The sequence below is a fragment of the Pelodiscus sinensis genome, chromosome 1, assembly GCF_052426305.1.
Source record: "Pelodiscus sinensis isolate ZL-2025 chromosome 1, ASM5242630v1, whole genome shotgun sequence".
Taxonomy (NCBI): Eukaryota; Metazoa; Chordata; order Testudines; family Trionychidae; genus Pelodiscus; species Pelodiscus sinensis.
In genome coordinates, this window is record NC_143052.1 from 111,336,351 (window position 1) to 111,361,078 (window position 24,728).

The 24,728-nt window shown below is 40.3% G+C and overlaps 1 protein-coding gene across 10 annotated transcripts in view; it reads left to right on the plus strand.

The window, feature by feature from the left end:
* Positions 1-24,728, plus strand: part of CACNA1C (calcium voltage-gated channel subunit alpha1 C) — a 630,647-nt gene that overhangs the window by 219,361 nt on the left and 386,558 nt on the right. The gene's annotated exons all lie outside the window — the stretch shown is intronic.

Sequence of the window (24,728 nt, forward strand, 5' to 3'; positions counted from 1 at the left end):
GCCTCTGAGGCCACGGCCCTGCTTCTCCAGTGCATCCACACTCTGCTGGTGCAGCCGAAGGTCCTCCTGGACCCAGTGCTCCTGCTTGTGGAGCAGCTGCTCCATGAACCGGAGGTGCTGCCGCTGGTAGTCCTCCTGGTTTCTGGCACACCGGCTGGCCCGGGCGCAGGTGGTTGTTGCAGGTGGGGTGATGTGCCCTGCAGTCCCAGGTACTGCGGCTGTGGTGTAACAAGAGCAGCGGTCAGTTCTCCCTGGGGACAAGGTGGGTGAAACCCAGCCCCCCTCTGCAAGGCCAAGGCCCCTGCATGACACCCAGCTGCTGCACCATGGTGGGCAAGGCCCAGGTGCACGGTCCCTGGGCTCCCTTTCCCCTCCCCCCACCCGTACACATAAAGGGAGCATGATGGTACTCACAGGTGGAGGCCTCCCTGGCCTCGGACGACACAGGAGATGTTGTCTGTGGGGTTCCTCGGGGGTTCTGGGTCCTGGGCAGGCTCCTGGCTCGCAGTGTCCTCCGCCTCCTCCTCCTCGGTGTCCAGGACCGGTCCCTCTGCCCCGGGGTCGATGACCACCCGAGGGGCATGGACAGCGTAAGCCCCCAGGATGCGGTCCAGGGCGTGAAAGTGGGGGCAGGCCTCTGGGTTGGCCCCTGGCAGGCAGACCCGGGAGTAAGACTGCCGCAGGTCCTTTATTTTGCAGCGGACCTGCTCCCGGTTCCGCTGGTGGCCTCTGGCGGCCAGGCTGTCAGCCATGCGGCTGTAGACAGACGCGTTCCTGTGGCTAGTGTGGAGATCGTGGACATTGGAGGCTTCCCCCCAAACCTCGATGAGGTGCACGATCTCCGCACTAGACCAAGCTGGCGCCTGCCTCTTGCGGCCCCAGGCAGGCTCCTGGGAGCCGCCAGGCTCATCCCGGGAAGAGGGGGAGGGCTGGGTGGCATCGGGTGGCTGGCTCATCTTGTGGCAGGTGCAGGGTCTGCTGGCTGGGTGCTGGCAGCCTTGCAACTGGCACAAACTGTGTAGCCGGCCCGTGGCCCTTTAAAGGGTCCAGGGCCGGGAGGGGGGCAGACAAGTTTCCCTGGTGTTGGCCAGAGTGGCCACCAGGGCAAGCTGGGAAGGGTTAGCCTCCCACTAGTTCGAATTAAGTGGCTACACAGCCCTTAATTAGAACTAGCTAATTCGAACTAGGCATTAGTCCTCGTAGAATGAGGTTTACCTAGTTCGAATTAAGCGCTCCGCTAGTTCGAATTAAGTTCAAACTAGCGGAGCCCTAGTGTAGTGCCTATCAAAGTTAATTCGAACTAACATCTCTTAGTTTGAATTAACTTTGTAGTGTAGACATACCCTGAGTTATTTTAACTAGGATGTAGGAAATGATGGAAGACAACAACTGTCGACCCAACAGTGTAAATTTTATTCCTCCTATCAGCTTCAGAGCCTGATATCAGAACTTATCCCTACTAACTGGTCTGGGCCTTGCCTCCACAGTGACAGGGAAAAAATCTTCAACTTATTGGCTGCAGTGTGGCAGCAAAGCTACTCCTGCTTTTTCAAGTACTGCCCCAATTCTCTGCTGTGAACCTCTTTTCTCTCCCTTCCATGTTCACCACCCTGCCACAAATCTTTCTGTACAGTTAGATGGCCTGCTACATAAGGTGTATGTACAGCCTGTTTGATGCTCCCGCAGTTCTGTTACTCCACTGTGTAAAGAAGCTATCTCTTCCATAGCATCTAGGTGTTACCAGACCTGGAGAAAGGTGGCAGGATTTGCCCCTGAGTACAGTCAGATAAATCTGATTAAACTGTGATCTTTTTGCTGTCAACTATCAGTAGATGATTTATCAACTAAAGTTTTTTTTATAATAAAGATAACAGCAATTGTCATAAGCAAATGAGCTCATTGGACTATGAATGTTCTAATGAATGAACATTAGAAACATGTTTTCTACAATGTTTTGGAATATTTTCAAGTCCGTTCAGAAGGGGAAAATGTATTGTTTTGTTTTGTTTTGTTTACTGTTATAATAACTGTCTTTTCTTAAAGTTTTGGTACTTATATCATTTTTCTTGTCAATGAAACTTGTTTGTTCTGTTACTTCCAGACCTTTTACTAAGAGTTAATGGTTTTCAAGGACTGGGAACAATTTCACAGACATAATATAATATCAAATCTTTATTTGTAAAGGTATATTTGGCACAATTACACGTGTTATGACTATTTTGCACTCGGGTTATGTGAAAACACTTATTTTCACAATAGTCTGTTTCTGGTAGGGTGCCATTATTTCAAGATAACTAGCATTATTTTGAAATAACAATGCGAGTGTCTACACAGCCATTCCATTATTTCAAAATAATTTTGAAATAACGGATGGCTTATTCAGAAATCTGTAAACTTTATTCTACGAGGAATAATGCCTATTCCGACATAGCTATTTCGAAATAAGGTGTGTGTAGATGCTCCACTGATGCTATTTTGAAATAGCCCCTCACCAGGGCCATTCTAAGTTTTCCTTCCCAGTGCCTCCTGGGGCTGTAAATCGAGATAGTACATCTACACTGCAGGGAAGACTGAAAATTAGTCTGAGGCAGACTTCCCTGACGTAGACGTGCTATTTTGAAATAACTATTCCAGAATAGGTTATTTCAAAATAGCTATGAAGTGTAGACATACCCTTTGAGTTTGGCAGTTCAGTATTACCATTGCAATCCAGTGGTAAATATAAGATGTGTGTTTGTTTCTAAGGAACTAATTCATCTTCCACAGATTAATCTGTTCAGTGGATTTTTTTAATGAATTTTGGGATTTCTTTTAACATTTTAAAGATAACTTAGGGTGTGTCTAGACTACAGAGTTTTGTTGACAAAAGTGGACTTTTGTCGACAAAACTATACCTGCATCTACACTACCGCTGAGTTCTCTCGACATAACGTCGACAGAACTCAGCAGTTTTGTCGACGCTGGTAAACCTCATTTTACGAGGCATAACGCCTTTTGTCGACAGAGTTCTGTCGACAGAAGGTGTTATTGCATCTAGGGTTGTGTCTAGACTACAGGGTTTTATCAACAAAGCAGCTTGCTTTGTTGACAGAACTGAATGTAGTCTAGACGCTCTTTGTCGACAGAAGCTTCGTCGACAGTATCTGTCGACAAAACTTCTGTCGACAAAAGCCTGTAGTCTAGACGTACCCTTAGATGTAGAACTGATAGCACTGGAGACTGAAGACTTACATTTAGCCCAAGGGGAGGTACTGCATGGGTATTTGGTAATGCTAACTTCTGCTCCACAAACCCATAAAACATGGCTAATTACAGACCTGGAGAGTTGTTTTTTTTTTTTTTAAAGATGTCAATGAGGATGCCAAATAGCAGCTGCCCACCAGGAACTGAATTGAAACCAACAAACTGAACTTACATAGTAATAATACATTCTTCAGAGATTGCAGCTCTTGAATCTCTGCTTCAGGCATAGCCCAAGGTGGGAAGTAACTGCAGTTTCTGAAACACTACTCCTATAAGCAGCTTCCTGTCCACACAGGACAGCTGTGATGCTCTCTGGTACCTCCAATCATCACTTCCTTTTTGACCATAGTTGGAAAAACAGTTCCTGTGGGTTGTTGCACTGCTACATTTGCAGTGCTATGCCATCTGTGGGCCCAGCAGCCCCATGTGTGGGTTACTATTCTGTGTTCGCAACTCTTATCAGGCTTGACATACTCATTATGCCTCATACACTGGTGTCATGGTGTTTATTTAAAAAGTGACACACAATATATTATTTGGAAACTAATAACTCATTGGTCATTAATATTTTGACACGCGGTATGCACAAGGTGTGTACAAAAAGTTATGAATATGTGCTGGAATTATGAGTATAGCATATTTAAGCCAGGCATGTCGGGGGAGCAAAGACAAGGCAGATCCATTTTTTCCTAAATATGGGACATTTCCAGCCCACTCAATTGGCCTCATTAGCACCTGCACTACTATTGACAGGTACATTTCCCCCCCTCTTTTTCTGTTATAATTCTGATGCCCCCCCCTTTTTTTCCTACACTCCAGTTCATCTGAAGAAGTGGGTTTTGCCTATGAGAGCTCATGATACTAGATAATTTGTTTGTCTCCATGCCCAGATCTACACTAGGGAGTTATTTCAAAATTACCTCCCTTATTTCAAAATAATAAGTGGAGCATCCATACTACCAAGCCTGCCATTTTGAAATAACAAGCTGGTTATCTGAAATCTGTACTCCTGCATTCCTTGGGGAATAAGCTAATTTTGAAACTATTATTTCAGGAGTTATTATTTCAAATTTAGTTATTTCAAAATAATTTCCCAGTTTAGACATGCCCTAAGGTGTCACAGGACTACTAACCATTTTTTCATATTAGATAGAAGAGCTTCTCAGCTAACAAGTAGGGGGAAAAAAATCAAGGACTTTCTGTTCCCACCAGATTTCATCGTGCCACCATCACAGCTTAACTAAACTTTAATTCGAGGGGTAATCTCAGAGGAATGCATTTCAAATGTTTACTGCTCTATAAAGATTGGGGACAGAAGTAAATCATAACCAAGTGTGTCAAGTTATTGTCAATACTACTGTATTATAAAAGATATAGTATTAGGGCTTTTCTGAAAGCAAATGGCACACTGGTGATTAATATCTCTCTGAAATGGATGTATTAACTAGTTCTGTCAGTTCATCACAGGTGACTCATGATTAATTCAAAAAATTAATCACAATTTTTGTACATAATTCCGTGTTTGTAAGCTCAACTTTCATGATAGAGAGATTGTACTGCAGTACTGGCATTAGGTGAATTTAAAAAGACAGTTTCTTTTTATTTTTTACAGTGCAAATATTTGTAATCAAATATAAACAAAATGAGCACTACACTTTGTACTCTGAATGGCAATTGAAATCAATATTTGAAAATGTAGAAAATGTCCATAAATGTTTAAATAAATAATATTTTGTTACTGTTCAACAGAATGATTAATTGTGATTAATTTTAATCACTGGGAAGACCTAATATTAACACTATATGAAGATATATGGATATTTATTGAGTATTATTCTTTAAAAGCTGTGGCCAAACAGAGAGAAACAGGTTCCATCCCAGACTGGAGACAAGAGAGGTGTCTCCTGTGGAAATGAATCATGGTGGAATAAAAACAATGGATGCCTCATTAAATACAGAGAGCTGGGAAGCCCACGTGAAGGGAAGAACAGCATCAGATCATCTTGCCTCTAGAAACAAAGTGATTTAACTTTGGAAGACATAAGCAATGAGAGAAGCCATCTTTGACGTTCATCATTAGTCAGATCCAAGGAAACAGAGCTCTTGCAAGCTGAGAAAGATGAGTCCTTCAAGCAATGAAGGAGCTAAAGTCTCTGAAAACAGAATCTGAGGGAGAAACCATCTTGAATAAAGCTTGTACCTTGCTAAATTAAGTTTTAAACTTTTAGAGACATGTTTTCACTTTTATAGATTATAACCCCATCTAACTTTATTCCTTTTACTTGCCACTACTTAACTTTTATCTTGTTAATGAATTTGTTTTAATTTTACTATAAACCACCTTAGTGGTGTATTTAAATGGAAGGGTGTGTTTGCCTCAGTTAGGTTAATAAGCTTTGATGTGCTCTCGTGTCTAGAGGAACAAATGGATCACACTATCCCTCTGAATTGTCCAGGAGAGGGCTGGACATTGAAGAGCACAGAGTTTTGGGGAAGTTGGGGTCTGGGAGAGTGTTGGAATAACCTTGCTGGTTGTAACCAAGAATGATAGAGAGTCCAAAGAATATGACTTGTGTTTTTGCTGCAGGCTGCTGGGATCATAGTTGCTGAATTAGGGCTCCAGATACACACAGACACTCAGGGTGTGACCTGCATGCTTATTGCTTGCTGTGAACATCCCAAGCAGGGAGTTACAGGAACAAAGTATTTAAGGTACCTAGGATTACATGGCAGGCAGTGACCCCTCTCAACTGGTCAGAATTGCACCTCATATTACCATCTCTTAATTTGCTATTGTCTACTTAATTAAATTTGACATTTCTTCCATACACTCAGCAGTAACCTCCAGCACTGTCTCCTTTAGCTTAGTGTCGTCTTTGTAGAAAGTACTGTAGTTTTTTTTGAGTTCCCTCAAATTAAAAAACTGAGAGAATGATGCCTTAGTTGCTCTTAGATTCTTTGACTCCTGGTCACTTGATATCCATGATCTGTGCAGGGTGTGTGAGCTTGTAGTGCAAGATTTTATTCCTTAAGGATAAGGTGGTGCTGTAATCTCATCCTCAATTCCTTTCAAAGGTGATGGCAGAGTTGACATTTTAATCAGCCATTCATTTTGTAAACATGTATCCCAGGCCTTCCTGGCTGTCCAAGCAAGAACAATCTCTACACAGTTGACAGGAAAAAGTCCTTACATGTCTGTCTGGAGTGGACAAACCCCATAGGAGTTGACCTACTTATTTTTCTTTCTGCTGGCACAAATACAATAATTCTGCTGTCTCCAAAGGAAGGTGTAAATAGCAGCCTGATTGAGTTTCCCAAGAGTCATTCAATGGTCTATTCAGTATGAAGGATTTCAGCCCCAATGGGCAACGTCTGATCATTTTTGGCACCTACGTGAAGTTCTCAGCACACTTTTACAAAGCATTATTGCTTAGACATGGCAGGAATCAAGGGAGGAGGCAAGGATTGGCTAACTGGATTATAGACTCAATTTTTTGGAGTTCAATCCATTTTAAATTTCCATCTGAGAGACCAACAAAAATGGTTGTTTAACAGAACATTGTCTTTATTTATAGCTATATATATATATATATATATATATATATATATATATATATATATATATATATATATATATATGAAATGGAAGCATCTATCATTTAAAAACTACCAATATAAGTACCCAAAAAGTATTGTAAACTCTCAATTCTGTGGGAATGGCTAGTCAGCGATCATCTGTTATGAGGTATATCTTCAGAGATCAGTTACAAGTAGATAATTATTTTGCTTCTGAAGAACCTCATTAAATCAGCATTCTTGGATACGAAAATAAAAGCAATGAAAAAAAAGTAACATAATTGCAAAATAGGTAGTAGGAACTTTAACCATATTATCTTCTTCTTAAGCAATAATAATAAAACTTATAGAGTTATAAAATATCTCCTAACAATTTGTACTAAAGTCTACTCTGATTTGACAACTTCTATCTTAAGACACCAGGTCTAGATTCCAATATTTCATTCATGCCTACTGCCTATTCCAAAATTGTTACATTTTTATCGTTTTTCATTGCTTTAATTTTGATCTCCGAGAATAGAGATTTATTTTGATGGGATACTTCAGAAGCAACATAATTATCTACTTGTAACTGATCTCTGAAGATGTACCTCATAACTAGCCATCTTTCCCACAGAGTTGAGTGTTCATAATACTTTTTTGATACTTGCATTGGTAGCTTTTAAATAATAGATGCTTGCATTTCACTAAATAGGAATTGACAATTAATACTATTTAGGGATGCAGCTGCTGTTATAAAAGGAAAGCTAATGAGGCAGGAGCAATGTTTCAAAACTGAGCTGTGGGAGTTTCTGTTGATTTAGGGCTCAGAGTATGCATTTGGGCAGTATTCTTTTAATATATAGCTTCAAAATCATTACAACTGAAATGCATCTATCTCTAGGATAAAATAGCAGCTCTTTTCTTACCAGCCCACAACAACACAATGGAACATGAAGTGAGCAAAGATACCTCACATATATTCTAGCATGGGAAGATATGTTCCATAAATAAGCATAAAAGATATTGCTAAGAAACATCGCACAGTAGGATGGTCGATGTTACCGATTCAGTTTTAGGCAAGAGGGGTTTCCTAAATGTGACCAGGTCATCCCTCTGTAGCAAAATGTACAAAAGAAATGCAGATGTTATGCAACTGCTGTAAAAGACATTTTGAAAACTGAGATTTCTAGCAAAACTAAAAAAGCATAATTATTACACTTTTATTCACATGTTCTCCTGACAGTACGGATTCTGAAAACTGTGTGTATTCCACTCTATTTTCAGTGCAGAGTATACAACTCCTATTTTTAGCAACCATGCAGTATTGTTAACCTGAGACTTTGACTACCCAATGAGTCAGAAGGTCTGATTGCCCAAAGATATATGAGTCAGGGAGGCAAGAATAGTCTGTTCCTCTTCAAGACACCAAGAGACATACATTTAGAGAGAAGTTTTCATACTCAGTGAACAATATAAATAGAAATCCTTTTACCCTTCAGATTGGATTCTTTTCCCAGGAAACTCTTGTCCCAAAATTGTTACATACAACACTGCCTTTATTTTTATACGGAAAGGGCCAGCTTGTCACCCATTTCTTTCTTTTCATATGCACTGCTGATGAGTTAATGTATTTCTAGGTCATGTAATCCTCTCATTGTGACATAACTATTCCCAGAGTAAGAGACAGAATATTCAAGAAGCAATGAGAAGAGGTGGGGGGGTCACAGAGGAGAATTTCGTAACCATTTAAATTTATGCTCAGACATCAGGTGTTTGGAAGGGCAAATTAAATTAAAAGATCAAAGACAAACTAGTTTGTGTTCTTGAAGTTTCATCAAACATTGTACATCATCTAGCACTGATGGATATCAATAAAAAGCCCTCCCTGGCATCCATTTTTATCTTTACAAAACAGGGAAAATGCTGATAGCCACAGAGCTGCAAATACTTTGGCTATATAACATTAGGAGGAACTATACAGATAATTAACTTCCAGGTTTATCCCAAGATGCTGAAACTCAGGATCATGCAACAGTGTTGATCTAATTAGTGGCTTTTGGGGTGTGGAGACCAGAGTTTATCAATTGAACATAAAATACATAGATCTTACTAAAAGGAAAACTAGTTCATTGGAGACTTGGCAGTTCAAGCGATTGGTAATAAAACATGGCTCCTCTCACTGCCACCAGTTCTAAACCATCCAAGTCAGTAATGACAGAAAGTTGTTATGTTTTGACAGTTCAGTGACCTTTGTGAGCTGAATTGGTAGTCTCAGCTGTCATACAAAACCTGAATGCCAGTGACAGCTTCAGGGGAGAATCCCAGGATCAAATAGGCCAATGAGAGTGATGCACATTCTTACCTGCTCTGTGAATCAAGACAGGACTGAAATCTCTCAGAATAACAATCCAGAAACTTTTATCAGCACTATGTTCATTACAAAATATAAGAGAAACGTACCATTACTTGTAAATAATTTAAACTTTTAAAGTTAGACTTCTGAGGGGTATTGAGCACTTCCAATTCCCACTGATGTCAGTGGCAGTTCCACGTTCTAATGACTCCTTAAGATTTAGCCCAAGTGAAGTAAGTTTAATGTACTGCTTTGGACAAGCTAGCCTGAGCGGTTCCATGCAAATACTCACATTCACTAGTTAGTGAAATGTTGAGTTGTAAATTAAGCAGAGCTGAATTAGTCGGTTGAGAAAACTTATCTCCTTCACTTTGAAAATAATTGTTGCAGCAGACTCTTAAAGGGTATGTCTACACAATGGGATAAGGTCGAATTAAGATACACAACATTAATTGTGTAGCTGAAGTTGAAGTACCTTAACTCGACTTTTGGTGCTGTCCATGCTGTGGGAAGTCAAAAGGAGAACACTCTTCCTTCGACTTCCCTTACTCCACATGGAGGCAGGACTACTGGCATCAACCAAAGCACCTATCTCAGTTTGAATTAGCGTGTCTTCACTAGACCCAGTAATTCAAACCCCAGAAGACCAACAGCGGCAGCTTCGATCATCTCTGTAGTGTAATGTACCCTTTTTCACCACCTTGTTTAAATCAAGAATAATCATTTACAATTTGTTTTATATCATCTGTGAATATCTATATGTCTCATAGTGATAGAAATGTGGCCGTGTTAGTCTGGTGTAGCTGAATCAAAATACAGGACTATGTAGCACTTTAAAGACTAACAAGATGGTTTATTAGATGATGAGCTTTCGTGGGCCAGACCCACTTCCTCAGATCAAAGAGTGGAAGAAAATAGTCACAATTGTATCCTTTGGTATATATGGTTGTGACTATTTTCTTCCACTATTTGATCTGAGGAAGTGGGTCTGGCCCACGAAAGCTCATCATCTAATAAACCATCTTGTTAGTCTATATGTCTCACTAATTAGTGTCTCACTAATGTTGGGTGTCCATTTTGCGTTAGTGGAATTGACTGCAAATGAGGCCTCATCACCTGTTCCAGGTACTAATCTTCTGTGGTTTATATGTGTTTTGCTTGTCTCTTATTAATCAGCTCCTTTTCTCAGCATATTTAGTACATTTTCATAGATCCTAACAAGAGAATATTTTGATTCTAACAAGATTATTTTGATAATCTAATCTGGTCACCTGTACACCACAGAACATAGAACTTGCCTCAGTTATTTCCTGTTTGACCTAGCTTTAAAAAAAATTCAATCTTGATTTAAAGATTGTCTAATAAATTGCACCAGTGATTAATTACCTACTCTATTGAAATGTGTGCTTTATTTCCATTCTGGATTTGTCTACCTCCAATTTACAGCCATTTGTTTGTGTTATAGCTTTGTTTGCTAGATTGAAGAGCCCATTATAAATTTTTTGTTCTCCTGTAGGTATTTACAAATTGTGATCAAATGTCACCCCTTACTTTTCTCCTGGTTAATCTAAATAGAACAAACTCCTTGAGTCTGTCACTATAAGGCTTATTATTCTAAACCTTTAATCATTCTCAGGGATCTTTTCTGAATCTTCTCCAGTTTATCAGCATCCTTTCTGAATTGTGAGCACCAGAAATAGACATATTCCAATGGCGGTTGCACTTGTGCCAAATACAGAGATAACAGAAGCTTCCCTACTCCAACTGACAATTCCTCTGTGTGTATATCCAGGGCTATGTCTAGACTGCAGGCTTCTTTCAAAAGAGGCTCTTTCGAAAGCATCTTTCGAAAGAGCCTCTTTCGAAAGATCGCATCTAGACTGCAGGCGGATCTTTCAAAAGAGAAATCCGCTTTTTCGAAAGAGAGCACCCAGTGAGTCTGGATGCTCTCTTTCGAAGACGGCCTCTTTACATTGAAGAACGCCTTCTTTCGAAAGAGGAACTTTCGAAAGAAGGCGTTCTTCCTCGTAAATTGAGGTTTACCGCCATCGAAAGAAAAGCCGCGTTCTTTCGAAATAATTTCGAAAGAACGCGGCTTGAGTCTGGATGCAGGGGAAGTTCTTTTGAAAAAAGGCTACTTTTTTCGAAAGAACCCCTGAGTCTGGACACGGCCCAAAAGCCACATTAACACTTTTGGCCAGAATGAAGAACTGGGAGTTCATGTTCTGCTGATTATCTACCATGATCCCTAAGGGTGCATCCACACAGCAGGGCTTATATCAATTTGTGTAGCTTATTTCAAGTTAGGTCAATTGCGTAACTTATTTCGAAATTGGAAGCTTATTTCGAAATTGGCTCTTATTTTGAAATAGAGCGCTCTTCTGACTTCCCTTAGTCCTCGTACAATGAGAGTTACAGGAGTTGTAGTAAGAAGTCCTCCTGCTTGACAGTATTTAGACATTATTTCAAAATAACTGCCTGCTGTGTGGACACAGACTAAGTGACTTCAAAATAATGTTGCTGTGTTGATGTACCCTAAGTCTTTTTCAGAGTCACTGCTTCTCTGAACAGTAAGTATGACCTACATTCCTTGTCCCTAAATGTGTAACTTTTCTTTTGGCTACATTAAAATGCATATTGTTTGCTTGTGCCCAAGCTTATTAAGCAATCCAGATGACTCTGTATCAGTGGCCTCTCCAGGCCTTATTCTTTTCTGCATTATTTACCATGTCACAAATCTTTGTGTCCACTGCAAACTTTATTAGTAATATTTTTATGTTTTGTTCCACATCATTAATAAAAAATATTAAATAATGTAGAAGCAAGAACTGATTGTTGTGGGATCCCATTAGAGTCACGCCCATTTGATGATTACCCATTTACAATTATGTTATGAGACCTGACAGTTTACCAGTTTTTAATCAAATTAATGTGTGCCTTTTAATTTTGTATTATTCTAGTTTTATAATTAAAATATCATGCAGTACTAACTCATTGCATGTGTGTCCAAACTGAAAGTATGGCTATATAACTACATCACAGTGCAAAAAACAATTAGAGCACATCAGGGATTTGCAGCGCTGGAGGCATTAAGTCTCATGACAGAATTATCCCCTAGTCTTTATATTCTCCACATAACAACAGAAGCACAGATACAGACTTAGTTGGAGATAGCTCTGCTGAAATTCCCTCTTCCCATCTACAAAAACTCAAAAATGTATTGCTTTAGGGGCTTTGTTAAGAGATTAAAAACCTCTCTAGTCTGACACCCTTAGGACCTAACCAGTGCTGTACCAGAGAATTTGCTAAACCATGGGAAGTCATTATGATCTAGCAACATTATCAACACTTCCACTGCTTACTGAGCTCTTAGAAGACATTGAGGGTTAAATTAGAGGTAAATAACAGCACAGAACACTCAGAGCCAGGACTGGTGGCTGTAAAAAAACTTTATGGGACCATGGGAAACTTAAACACATCTATGATAAATGGTCATCCAACTAACTAAAGACACGCCAGACCATGGATATTGCCAGACCAGAGAGTGCCGGACTACAGAGGTTCAACCCGTAGTACTTTCTGCAGGGTCATATTGAGCATGTTAGGATCCAATAACTTATATTATATAGTAGTCATTGATGGATGTAAATATTATTCCCTAAAAATGGATAGGAGGCAGCTGAGCATTTTGATTCATACCAACTATTGCAGTGGTTTTCAAAGTTGGGTTGCAGGCCCACCCGGGTAAGCTACTGGTGGGCTCATGATGCTTTGTTTATCTAAGTGTCCATAGCCACAGAGCCTCACAGTTCCCATTGTCTGTGGTCGTGGCTATGGACACTTAGATAAACAAAGCATCATGAGCCTGCCAGCAGCTTACCTGGGTAGGCCTGCAACCCACCTTGAAAACCACTGAACCAATGTATATGTACATGAAAAATGCTTTTCTGGTGGCAGTCACTGTAATTTTTTAATTCAAAGACCTTCAGTCTCTTATGATTAAGCAATCTATATTAAGAGGAGCTTAACAGAAGCAAGTTAGCTTTGCACATTGAATGGACTTTTCTTCAACTGGCAGTTCATCGGTCTATCATGTTGCCACAAAAATGTCTTCTTTGTATTCCATCAAAATGAAGTGTAACTGATAAGCTGAATATCCAAAGTTTCCATGGGTTTTTACACTGGGCTCAGTTGCCTTTCTGTTTTATTTGACACTTAATCAGCTTGTGTCTAATAGTGTAATTTCAAAATTGTTCCCTTTCTGTCATTTTCCTATTGATATTCTCGAGGATGTCCGTCAAATAAGTCTGAGGCCTAAATTAATTAAATCAGAGCAGTGCCCATGTCAGTTGCTCCAGGATCAAATCAGAACAACCACTAAAATTGGAGCGATCGTGAGAAAAAGTATTCACTCACCTTTCCACAAATTCTGAATTACATTTTGACTTAGCCATGCTCATACCTGCACCACTTCCTTAAAAAAAAAATCATGGAAATGAAGTTTTGTTCAGAAGAACATTTGCAAAAACTAATTTTGGATTTATAGCCAAGGTTTGTTGAATTAAACTGAAAATATCAGACAGAAGCAGAAGTAATAATACTCATCTGCTATGCATATATAGCTTATTTATGTTAGATCAACTGATTTGGGAACAGAAACAATACTGTATGAGTTGGGTGAACAGTCAGACAGCTTGATTTCCAAACTGAATTCCTCATTGACTAATCAAATTAATATCCACTACAAAAAGTTTGTGAACAGCCATTATTATATCCCTTATTATATTAACTATATTAATTCTACCTGCTACCGCAGATTTGCAGAACAGCCAAATGGACTTTGCTGAGGTTTTTAATAAAATACGAATCCCTCAAAGCAACATTATATATTTATGAATTAGCTATCTGCTATATTGGATATTGCCTAAATAAATTAGCTTCTTGCACATCTCCATTATATCTGTTCACATTTTGTGAAACATATGCCAACATACCTTCAATATATGATAGTTTGGGGTAAGGCGTGTATTATCTGTTTTGTGCAAAATAAAAATTATATGGAGCCTTTCCCCAAACCATGATTTGAGTCTGATTAAAAATTTTCACGTTGATTGACTCTCTTTCAACACCAGATCAAAACTTGGTTTACTGTCAGTGGAAGAGCCTTTATGGAACAAGGGTTGGATCTAGGACTTCTCCCTTCCACTAATTGCAACAGCTAGGAAATAGAAACACAGTCATCTCTCCATTTGGATTAGTGGCAGCTTCTCAATTTCATCTTAGGAACACTCTTTGGTGCCTTTGGAATCTGTAGCCTAGAGTCCATTGTACACTCTTTTTTAAGCATATACTGCCCTATGAGATGTGAGTCCACCACACTAAAATGTAAGAACGGCAAGGAGGAAGAAACATGGGCCAGAATAAAGAAAAATGTCTTAAAGAGTATTTAGGCTGTGTTCCACTGCACTTTCATCAGTAATATTTTTGATGATCAGGGTTGAAACTTGGCCTGGTGAAATTCTCCCTAGATTGTTTCAGCTAGTTTCTTAAGTAATCTCAGAACCATTAGTGATTAGCATTGATAACCAATGGAGAACAGGTGAGTTCACAGAGCACTGGATAAAGGCATATGATCTATCCTCAAAAAGCAGGGAAAGAAAGATTTGGGGAAATATAGACAAGTCAGCCTAACTTCAGTACCTGAAAAAATACTGAAACAAATGATTGAACTTTGTAAAACTGTTAGAGTACCCTCAAATAATAAGCAACAATCACATGGATTTGTAAAGAACAGATCATGCCAAACCTATCCAATTTCTTTCTTTGACAGAGTTAGTGGCCCAGTGTTTAAGATTAAGTTGTAGTCATGGTGTATCTTGCTTTTAGTAAGGCTTTTAATGCAGTCTCATATGATGTTCTCATAAGCAAAGTCGGGTAAGATAGTCTAGATGAAATTTGTATAAGGCAGGTGCACAGCTGGATGAAATACTGTACTAAAAGAGTAGTTATCAGTAGTTTGCTGTGACATTGGAATTGCATATCAAGTGGGGGCTGAAAGACGTTTGTTCTGGGTTCAGTGCTGTAAATCTTTTAATTAATTACTTGGATGATGGAATAAGTGTACATTTATAAAATTTGCAGATAACCCTAAATTTGGAGGACAGGATTAAAATTCAAAATTACCTTAATGAATTGGATAATTGGTTTGAAATCAATAAGATGAAATTCAATAAAGTGCAAAGTATTCCATTTAGGAAGGAAAATCAAATGCATAAATTCCAAATGGGGAGTAACTAGCTAGGAGGTAGCAGTACTACAAAAAAGGATTTGGTGGTTTTAGTGGATCACAAATTTAACAAGTCAGCATTCTAGGGCATGTTAACAGGCATATTGTGTGTAAGAAACTGGAAATAATGGGTTCCACTCTGTTCAGCACTGGTGAAGCCTCAGAATACATAGAAGGTTTTTATAAAGAGGACAGTGATCATTTGGTTCCCATGTCCACTGAGGGTAAGATTTGAAGGAACCAGCTTAGTTTGCAGCAAGGAAGATTAGATTTCCCTAATCTTTCTAACTTTTAGGATGAATAAACTCTGGAACAGGCTCCCTAGGAAGGCTGTGGAATCCCATTCCCTGGAGGTTTTTAAGAACAGATGAGACAAAACCTGTCAGAGATGTTCCAAGTTTACTTGATCCTGCCTCTGTGTAGGGGGCTGGACCTCTCAATGTGCCTTCCAACCGTACAGTTCTGTGATCCAAGATTAAGATAAAAGTGTGTTTGCAGAAGTGGATCAGGACTACTGTCTTCAAGGGCAGTGGGTGCTGCAGACCCCGACTAAAGTGTTTTGCTAGTTATGTGAAAGAAGTGTGAGTAGTAGTGCACTGCATTGCACAAGACAACACCATTAACCCCTCAATTTCATGGGCAAAAATGTAGATGAACTGGGAAAAGGAGAAAATGTACAGGCAAGGGAAAGCGAGTAAGGGCTTAACATGGGCTTTGCTTTGTTAACCACTACATGTGTGATCCTGAAAGCAAATTAATAAAAGCAAAACTCTTCGCAGAGAGTCTCAGCCTGACTCAACAGTTAAATCTCGCTCTTTCCAACCATTAGTATCCCAGTGGATAGAGCATTCCCACAGGAATAGGCAGCCATGGAACCATTTGGATTCAGACAACACTTCCTGCTCAGAATATATCTGAATAGCAAAATGATAATGGGACCCAACAAGTCTGTTAAAAATAAGACTAGCTAATAGATTATTTTCAAATATTAGACAAGGAGAACAATCCTTCCTATTAAATATTATCTGTTACATTTCTCCCCTTCCGTCCATCAAGCAATGCGTTCTGACAGTCTGAAACTTCGAGATAATTGTTAAGTTTCATTCAAATTACTTTACTAACCCTGAAACTCATACTGTGTTTCACTTTAACTATCTAAAATGATTCTGTAGGAGGGATAGTTTTCCACTTAAGCCAACATTTCTAGGCTTTTCTTCCCCACTAGCATTTAGCATCAAGGCCTAGTTGACACTTTGGTAGTTTGAAATGACAGATTACTAAAGGTTGGAATTTTTCTAAAGAATCATTTTTTTGAAGGGTGTATTCTGCTGGTCTTCTTGGGTATGTCTACACTACAAAGTTAATTTGAACTAACAGCCGTTAGTTCGAATTAACCTTGATAGGCACTACACATACAAACCGCTAGTTCGAACTTAATTCGAACTAGCGGAGCGCTTAATTCGAACTAGGTAAACCTCATTCTACGAGGACTAACGCCTAGTTCGAATTAAGCAGTTTGAATAAAGGGCTGTGTAGCCACTTAATTCGAACTAGTGGGAGGCTAGCCCACCCCAGCTTTCCCTGGTGGCCACTCTGGGCCCCACCAGGGAAACTCGTCTGCCCCCCTCCCGGCCCCGGAGCCCTTAAAGGGGCACGGGCTGGCTACGGTGCCCGTGCCAGGTGCAAGCCTGCCAGCACCCAGCCAGCAGACCCTGCACCTGGCACGGTACGAACCAGCTACCCGCTGCCACCAAGCCCTCCGCCTCTTCCTGGGACCAGGCTGGCGGCTCCTGGGAGCCTGTCCGGGTCCGCAAGAGGCGGGCGCCCGTCTGGTCTAGTGTGGAGATCGTGGACCTCATCCATGACCTCCACACTAGGCACAGGAAAGTGGCTGTCTAGGGCAGGATAGCTGCCAGCCTGGCCACCCGGGAGCAGGTTTGCATGAAAATCAAGGTGGTCCAGTGAGACCCCCAACCCTGAGCCCTGAGCTTAGAATGTCCATACTGGGTCAGACCAAAGGTCCATCTAGCCCAGTAGCCTGTCTGCCGAGAGTGGCCAACACTAGGGACCCTGGAGGGGATGGACCGAAACAATGACCAAGCCATTTGTCTCGTGCCATCCATCTCCAGCCTTCCACAAACAGAAGCCAGGGACACCATTTCTACCCCCTGGCTAATACCACTCCATGGACCCAACCTCCATGACTTTATCTCACTTCTCTTTAAACTCTGTTCTAGTTCTAGCCTTCACAGCCTTCTGCAGCAAGGAGTTCCACAGGTTGACTCTTTGCTTTGTGAAGAAGAACTTTCTGTTACTAGTTTGAAGCCTGCTACCCATTCCTTTCCTTTGGTGTCCTCTAGTCCTTCTATTATGGGAACTAATGAAGAACTTTTCTTTATGCACCCTCTCCACACCACTCATGCTTTTATAGACCTCTATCATATCCCCCTTCAGTCTCCCCTTTTCTAAGCTGAAAAGTCCCAGTCTCTTTAGCCTCTCTTCATATGGGACCTGTTCCAAACCCCTGATCATTTTAGTTGCCCTCCCCTCTCCCACCCTCTCTCTTCCCCTCTCCCACCTTCTTTTCCCAGTCTCCCTGAGTTTTTTCAATAAAGAGAGTTTCTATTTTTGAACACACGTGTCCTTTATTTTGTACATCAGGAGGGGGGGCTAGGGAGGAGTAAGTGGAAGGAGGTGAGGGAGGAATGGGGTACGAGCCCCCGATGGGGAGGACTGGGGTGGCTCTGTGGGCTACTCGGGGTGGAAGCTCTCCTGAAGCCCCTTGATTGACCCCCCCTCCGGATGGCAGCCTGCGGCAAGTGCAGCCGGGCTGATGGCCGAGTGCTGTGATGTGCCGAGTGTGGGCACTCAGGGCACTCCAAGCCAGGACTGCTTTGCAAGCGGGGAACCCCTGAGAACTGTCTGTCCGGGGTGGGGGTCAGGTCCCTTTAAGCACAGCCCTCGGCTAGCCTGAGACAGCAGCTCCATGCTCTAAGTCCTAACCTGATGCCGTGGCGGCACTGCTTTTGGCCAGCCTTAACCTCGGTTCAGGGTCCACTCAATGTGGACATGCTAGTTCGAATTAGCAAAATGCTAATTCGAACTAGTTTTTAGGTCTAGATGCACTAGTTCGAATTAGCTTAGTTCAAATTAACTAATTCGAATTAAGTTAGTTCGAATTAGTGCTGTAGTGTAGACATACCCCTTTAGAGGTTATGATGGCTAATCTAATTCAGGAAAAAATCTGGAAGTTTCATTATATTTTGATTGATAGAATGATAGTCACAATTACAAAAGTGTCTGCTTTCCATAGTTTCATAGAAAAGTTTAGTTTGACTGCCATATTGAAGGAAATGGAATATCTTAAAGATTATTTTATCCACTAACATTATTTCTACTTTTCTTTTACCAAACCATTCAGTCTGTTAGAAAAGGGAGGAAATCACCACTAGATTGTCCTCATTTTTGGTCTATCAAGAAGTAATAATTTTCATTGGGAGTGATTTCTTCTTTTCTACATGAAATTAGAATTGAGCCCATATGTTTTTAGGTGCAAATGATGTGAAATCTTAAAAGTCATGGGCCTGATTCACATTATCTATACTGCTGAAAATCAGGATCAACTACAATAAAACCAATACCATTAATACTAGTGGTAAGGTAACACTATGTAAATGAGATCTGAATCGGGCGGAACAGAGAGAATCCATGCTGACTGTACACAAATGTAGTTTGGACTTTGTGATTGGGCAGGAGCCAAGAAAATACCTCCTGGCAGGGGTCAGGGAATGGTTATGATGGGGATGCATCTGGAGTGTTTCCTGTTGTTTGGCAATAGTTGTTTTTATTGTTTTAATTTTTATAAATATGTTGCTAGAAAATATATAGATCAATAACTGCAATTTATTTAACTTCTAAGCAACCTGAAGAGATCAGAATAGAGGTAGCAGGCAACAAGGAGAGATGTGAAACTAATGATTATAAAGTTCTATAGTTATAGAGAGGAAATAAACAGCAAGTTAAACTTGGGGGTTGAGGTGAGAATATCTGTGGAAGAGGGATGAGAGCTTGTAAGTCTGAAGCCTGGATTGGTACATGTAAAATTGATTTAACCACCCCTACTGTGAAGTAAACAGAAGGATTGCATCTGCCTGTGATTCCTTCAGTTCCCAACATAAAAAGGTAAATGTAAGGCAAATTTAACTGTGAAACTTTGTTGCTGTAAGCCTGCATAAATACTAGTGTTAAACTCTGTCAAGGATATTAAAATAGCTTTACTGCAAACAGCTTAGGATATAACTTGACAAATTGTTCTGACTGCAGAAGGATAAGAATCCTTTCCACATTAATTCTAGGGATGGCTTTAATAAAACTCTTAGAAGAAGAGCTAGCATAGTAAAAAAATCCAAATGGAAACTACTTACCTACCTACCAGGCGTTAGCTCAGAATCTGGTGCCATTAACAGAGAGGTGTTATGTGAGCAAAGCACAAACTCTTTAAAATTAGAAACTAAGAGTGTGGGATAGGCAGGCATAGTACGTTGCAAGTTTCTCTTTAATGGTTAAACCAAAGCACTGTTTTCATGACTTGTATCACCTACTGCTATTCCAGGTTCCTGGATCTGAACCAGCTCTGCCAATGTCCCCCATTTCTGACCAGAAAACTCTTAACTACTTCTCCAAAAGGGCAGGGGAGGTTGACCTTTAATTGGGTGGTTTTACATTTATACATTTATATTCAGTCTCAAAATTCTACAAGTCATGAACCCATAGGTATCTTTCACCATCAAGTAATAAGGGGAATTTAAGGTTGATTGTGTCTCCTTAAAACTGTTCACTAGCCCGCTGGCTGGTCACAAATGTGCCTAAGATGGTTAGGTGCTTGCAGGTTAAATCTTTAACTTGCTTTGATGCTTTTTAAAATCCCACTGGCCCTCTGCAACTTTAAAAGCCTAATTGCTTTGAGAAATCTGGCGGATAGCTAAAATTCTGATGATTTGCTATAGCAACCTGCATTCTCGCTGTTCTAAGGAAGTTATGGTGATTTCTAGCAAGGAGTTTTCCCTCTCAGTTCTTTGACAAGCATTCTTTATAGTGCAGGCTATTAACATAGCAATATAACCTCTTATGTAAACCATACTATCTTTCTTAGGGTTCTTTGAATACCAGTTGCATAAGCGAAAACAAAGGAGAGTCATATTTAATAATGCATAATAACAACTAATAGTATAGACTATAAGAAGATAAAAATTGTAATGGGCAATGATTCCAACAAACTAAAAAAATTGGTCAGTATGATTACCATCCAGGTTTTCAGAATCAAATAAGACAGGCATTCTAGAAAATAACGTGACGAAGATTTTTGACGCAGTCCCTCAGAATATGGCCTCACCTGTTTCAGTTGATTATCAAGTCCAGTGTTGCTGACACAACAGGGTAAAAACAATGCACAGCTGAAGCATATCGATTACTTATATAGCAATTCACTGAGGTCTCCTTCTCAATGTATCTGTAGTAGTCAACCCTTTTAATCTGCTTCTCCACAAATTATATTAGCTCCGGGATCTGATTAACACTCCTACCTATCATGAACGCCTACATTTATAACAAACTGTATGCACTGAGTGCAGTTCAAGAGGCTTGCACATCTGGTCTTGTTTTGTGTCTGTAAACACCTAGATCTTGAAAAGGTAGAATGAAGCCAGTAACTGTGTTTCACGATCTTAGTTAACAATAGTAACCTTTTCAATTTCTAAGTGACTTTACAACAAGGACACACACTGTAACTCTGTGATAAACTTGAAAACACACACACAAATTTGTACCTTTCCTTACTAATTAAATGTTGTAGGCCCAATCCCACTCAGGAAGCAGCTGGACAGCCAACATAGGCTGCCCCAGAGATGGATCTGGCTCTTGCATTAGGAAAGCAGAATTAGGAACCATGTGGCAGAAGAGGGCACTTAGCAGTTTTGGGTCATCATCCAAGAAAAAAATGCACGTTACTTATCACCAGAGCTTTGCTCAGTCATCAGCTTTCAGCTCAGTGACTGCTCACAGAAAGAGCTGACAGTGCATACACACAGAGAGTGAAAGATGGACAGGACTGTAGTCTTATTTTGGTTCACTAGCAGATAACCCGGATTGCTGGAAAATAGACAGTTAAAGGTATCTATCCTTGAAGATGCCCAGGAGTCAAGCCAGGACTTCCATCTTCTTCCTTCTAAGTGTCTTTGGCTTTTAGGAAGCAGTGTGTTGAAGCCATTTAATTCCATTTTCTTGGATTCATCCAACTTGGCTTCTCTTTATTGAGATGCTGGCATGAACCAATCAAATGGTAACCAATATATCTGCCAAAAAATTGAAATGTCCCACTACAATGAGAGTTGTCCTCTCTGACCATGCAGTGAAGGAATGAAATATCAGCTTTGAGTTTTTGCAAGTGAAGCTGGAATTTTCCAGGTTGCTTGTGCAAACATCTTCTGAGACTAGCTTGTGTAAGACAAGTTTCATAGGAGCAGTTTGTACAATCATATTGAACACCGGCTGAAAATTAGATGGAGGTTTTCTAACTCTCAGAGGTGTTAGGTTCTGGAGCAACCTTACAATAGGCACTGTAGGGTGCAAACAACTGAATTAATTTTAGGAGAGAGTTGGACAACTCTCTGTTAAAAGTAATTCAGTTGTTTGTACCCTACAGCTTCTATTGTGAGGCTGCTCCACAATGTAGTTTGTGTGACTGGGTTACCTATGATGGTGAGGGGCAGGGCTCAGCAGCCCTATGGCTCACTTGAGTCTTATGTTCCTTAAAGCTCATGTTTCAGGGTTTATGTTGACCTCCTGAAGAGGTCAAAAATTGATTCTCCTCTTCTCCCCACCACACAATATATTTTAGATTTGGTTTTTTTTTTTAAATCTCCTTCCTCTGAAGCATCAGGGACAGCCATAGCTGGATGGGAAAGGCCTGAGCTCTGAGGTGGCTCCAACAATTCTCTTTCTCAGGAGCTTTACTGCTGATTCTTGCTCACATGCTCAGGATCTAAGGGTATGTCTACACTTGCAGCCTATTTCGGAATAGGGCTGCAAATGTATGCATTCAGAATTGCAAATCAAGCCCGGGATTTTAATATCCCGCGCTTGATTTGCATCTTCCCGGCCTGTCGCCATTTTTTAAATTTACAAGCCTGAAGTAACTGCCCGCATCTACACGTGGCAGGGCAATGGGCATTTGAAATAAAGCCCTATTCCTAAATACCTGTTATTCCTCCTGCAATGAGGTTTAACAGGTATTTCAGAATAGGGCTTTATTTCAAACGCCCGTTGCCCTGCCGCATGTAGACACAGGCAGTTACTTTGGGCTTGTAAATTTAAAAAATGGCGACCAGCCGGGAAGATGCAAATCAAGCACGGGATATTTAAATGCTGGGCTTGATTTGCAATTCCGAATGCATACATTTTCAGCCCTATTCTGAAATAGGTGGCAAGTGTAGACATACCCTAACTGATTGCCAAATGTGGAGTATAGGAAAGAATTTTACCCCAAGTCAGGTTGGCAGTGACCTTGGAGATTTTCTCCTTCCTTTACAGTGTGTGTGTGTGTGTGTGTGTGTGTGTGTGTGTGTGTGTGTGTGTGTGACAAGCCAGGATTATCTGAGTATATTACACTTATGATGCTATGGGGTCTGGTACACATTGGTCTCTTCTATAGACTGTTCATGGCACACAATAGCCTAGTGTCCTGTGAACTGTAGTATTTTGGTATAATTTTAGTTATTGGGTTTAATATGCAGGTGCTGGGTGGAGTTGGTGGCCTGTGATATTCAGGAAGCTAGGCCCGATGATCTGGCAAACCCTTCTGGCCTTAAATTTTATAACTATGACTTTGTAAATTGCTCTCTCCATGGAGTGCTTTGTGGTTCATCCCTCGGCCAGGTTTGCATGGTATGCTTGCCAAAGTTGCAGCTTCTTAAATTAAACATTCTGCTAGCCCTTAAAAAGTCCAGTTTTAAGCTTACACAGAGCATATACAAAGTCCCTCCATGTTCTTTGATGCTCTTTAAACTTGCTTTAACTGTCCATTGTACAATGCACAGTCACTTCAAAAACTGCTGTTGTCCAGCATGCTGGGTCAGCTGTGTAAATCTCCCATTCTGTTCTGTTCGTTTGTTTGTAAATGATGGGATCCTCATGTGTATGGCTGAGCTGTGTCGGTGCCATACATCAAACATTACATTTCTAATTATTGCACTCCTTCATCAAGTGTCCTTATAACACATCATTTAGTTTCAATCCTGTTTGTTTACTGTCTCTTTCAACACAGGTGTGCTTCACTAACCTGTTAACATAAGCATGCTTGATTGCAGATATTAGCCTTACTTCTTTATTTTATTGCTAAACTAAAAGAAATCAGTCTGAATACAACTCCTTTCTTTCCTTAGCAGGATTGCCCATTAGTTAAACCCAGTCATTAAAGCTTACAATATTTTACCCAAAGCAGTATCACTTACAGTTGACTTCCCTTTTAAATATATAACTCTATTTAATCTTAATTATTAATTTAGTCTGGTTTCCTATTTTTCCCACAGCTGTGTCTGGCAACATAATGTAGAATCTTAATATTTGATATCTGTGTTTTAATTAATTCGTTCACAGGCAGGGAAAAAGGGAAGTCCCTTCAGTTGGACCAACAACACATCTTGTGAAAGGCTGCAAAAACTTCCTCAGACTGTTTGAAAAGTTTAAAGAATAGATTTTGAGGTTTTATTTTCTCAGTTCCTCTGTCCTATCTTTTCTAAAAAGCTTTGAAGTCTGAGCAGTTCTTAAATAGTAATAACTTATAATTTTGGAGATTTAGACATTACACTTTCTATTATGTTTTATATGGCCTACTAAGTGTAATGGGTTATTTACTTTAAGGTTCATAACTGTTTGTATGAAGCACATGGGTACACAAGTAAATGAGTTACAATATATGTTTAGGATAACCCCGTAAGCATCTATACAATATATAAAGAGTTCTCCACTGATCTGCCCCCGAACAATGGATAGAGAGCCCAATCTTTAGATCCTGGCAAGATGAACTTGGCACAGCACCAAGGAGTCCAGGAGGGAATCAAGGGTGCTTGCTTTGTGCTTCTCCACTCTCTTCTGCCATCTTTGAAATTTAGGATTCACTTCTTCCTTCCCTACTCTTCTTAGGATGGAATTTCAACTGATTCTCATTGTCTTCTCTGTAACTTGGATGTGCAATGGTTTCTCTGCATTTTTTATGCCAGCCCTTAAAAAGGA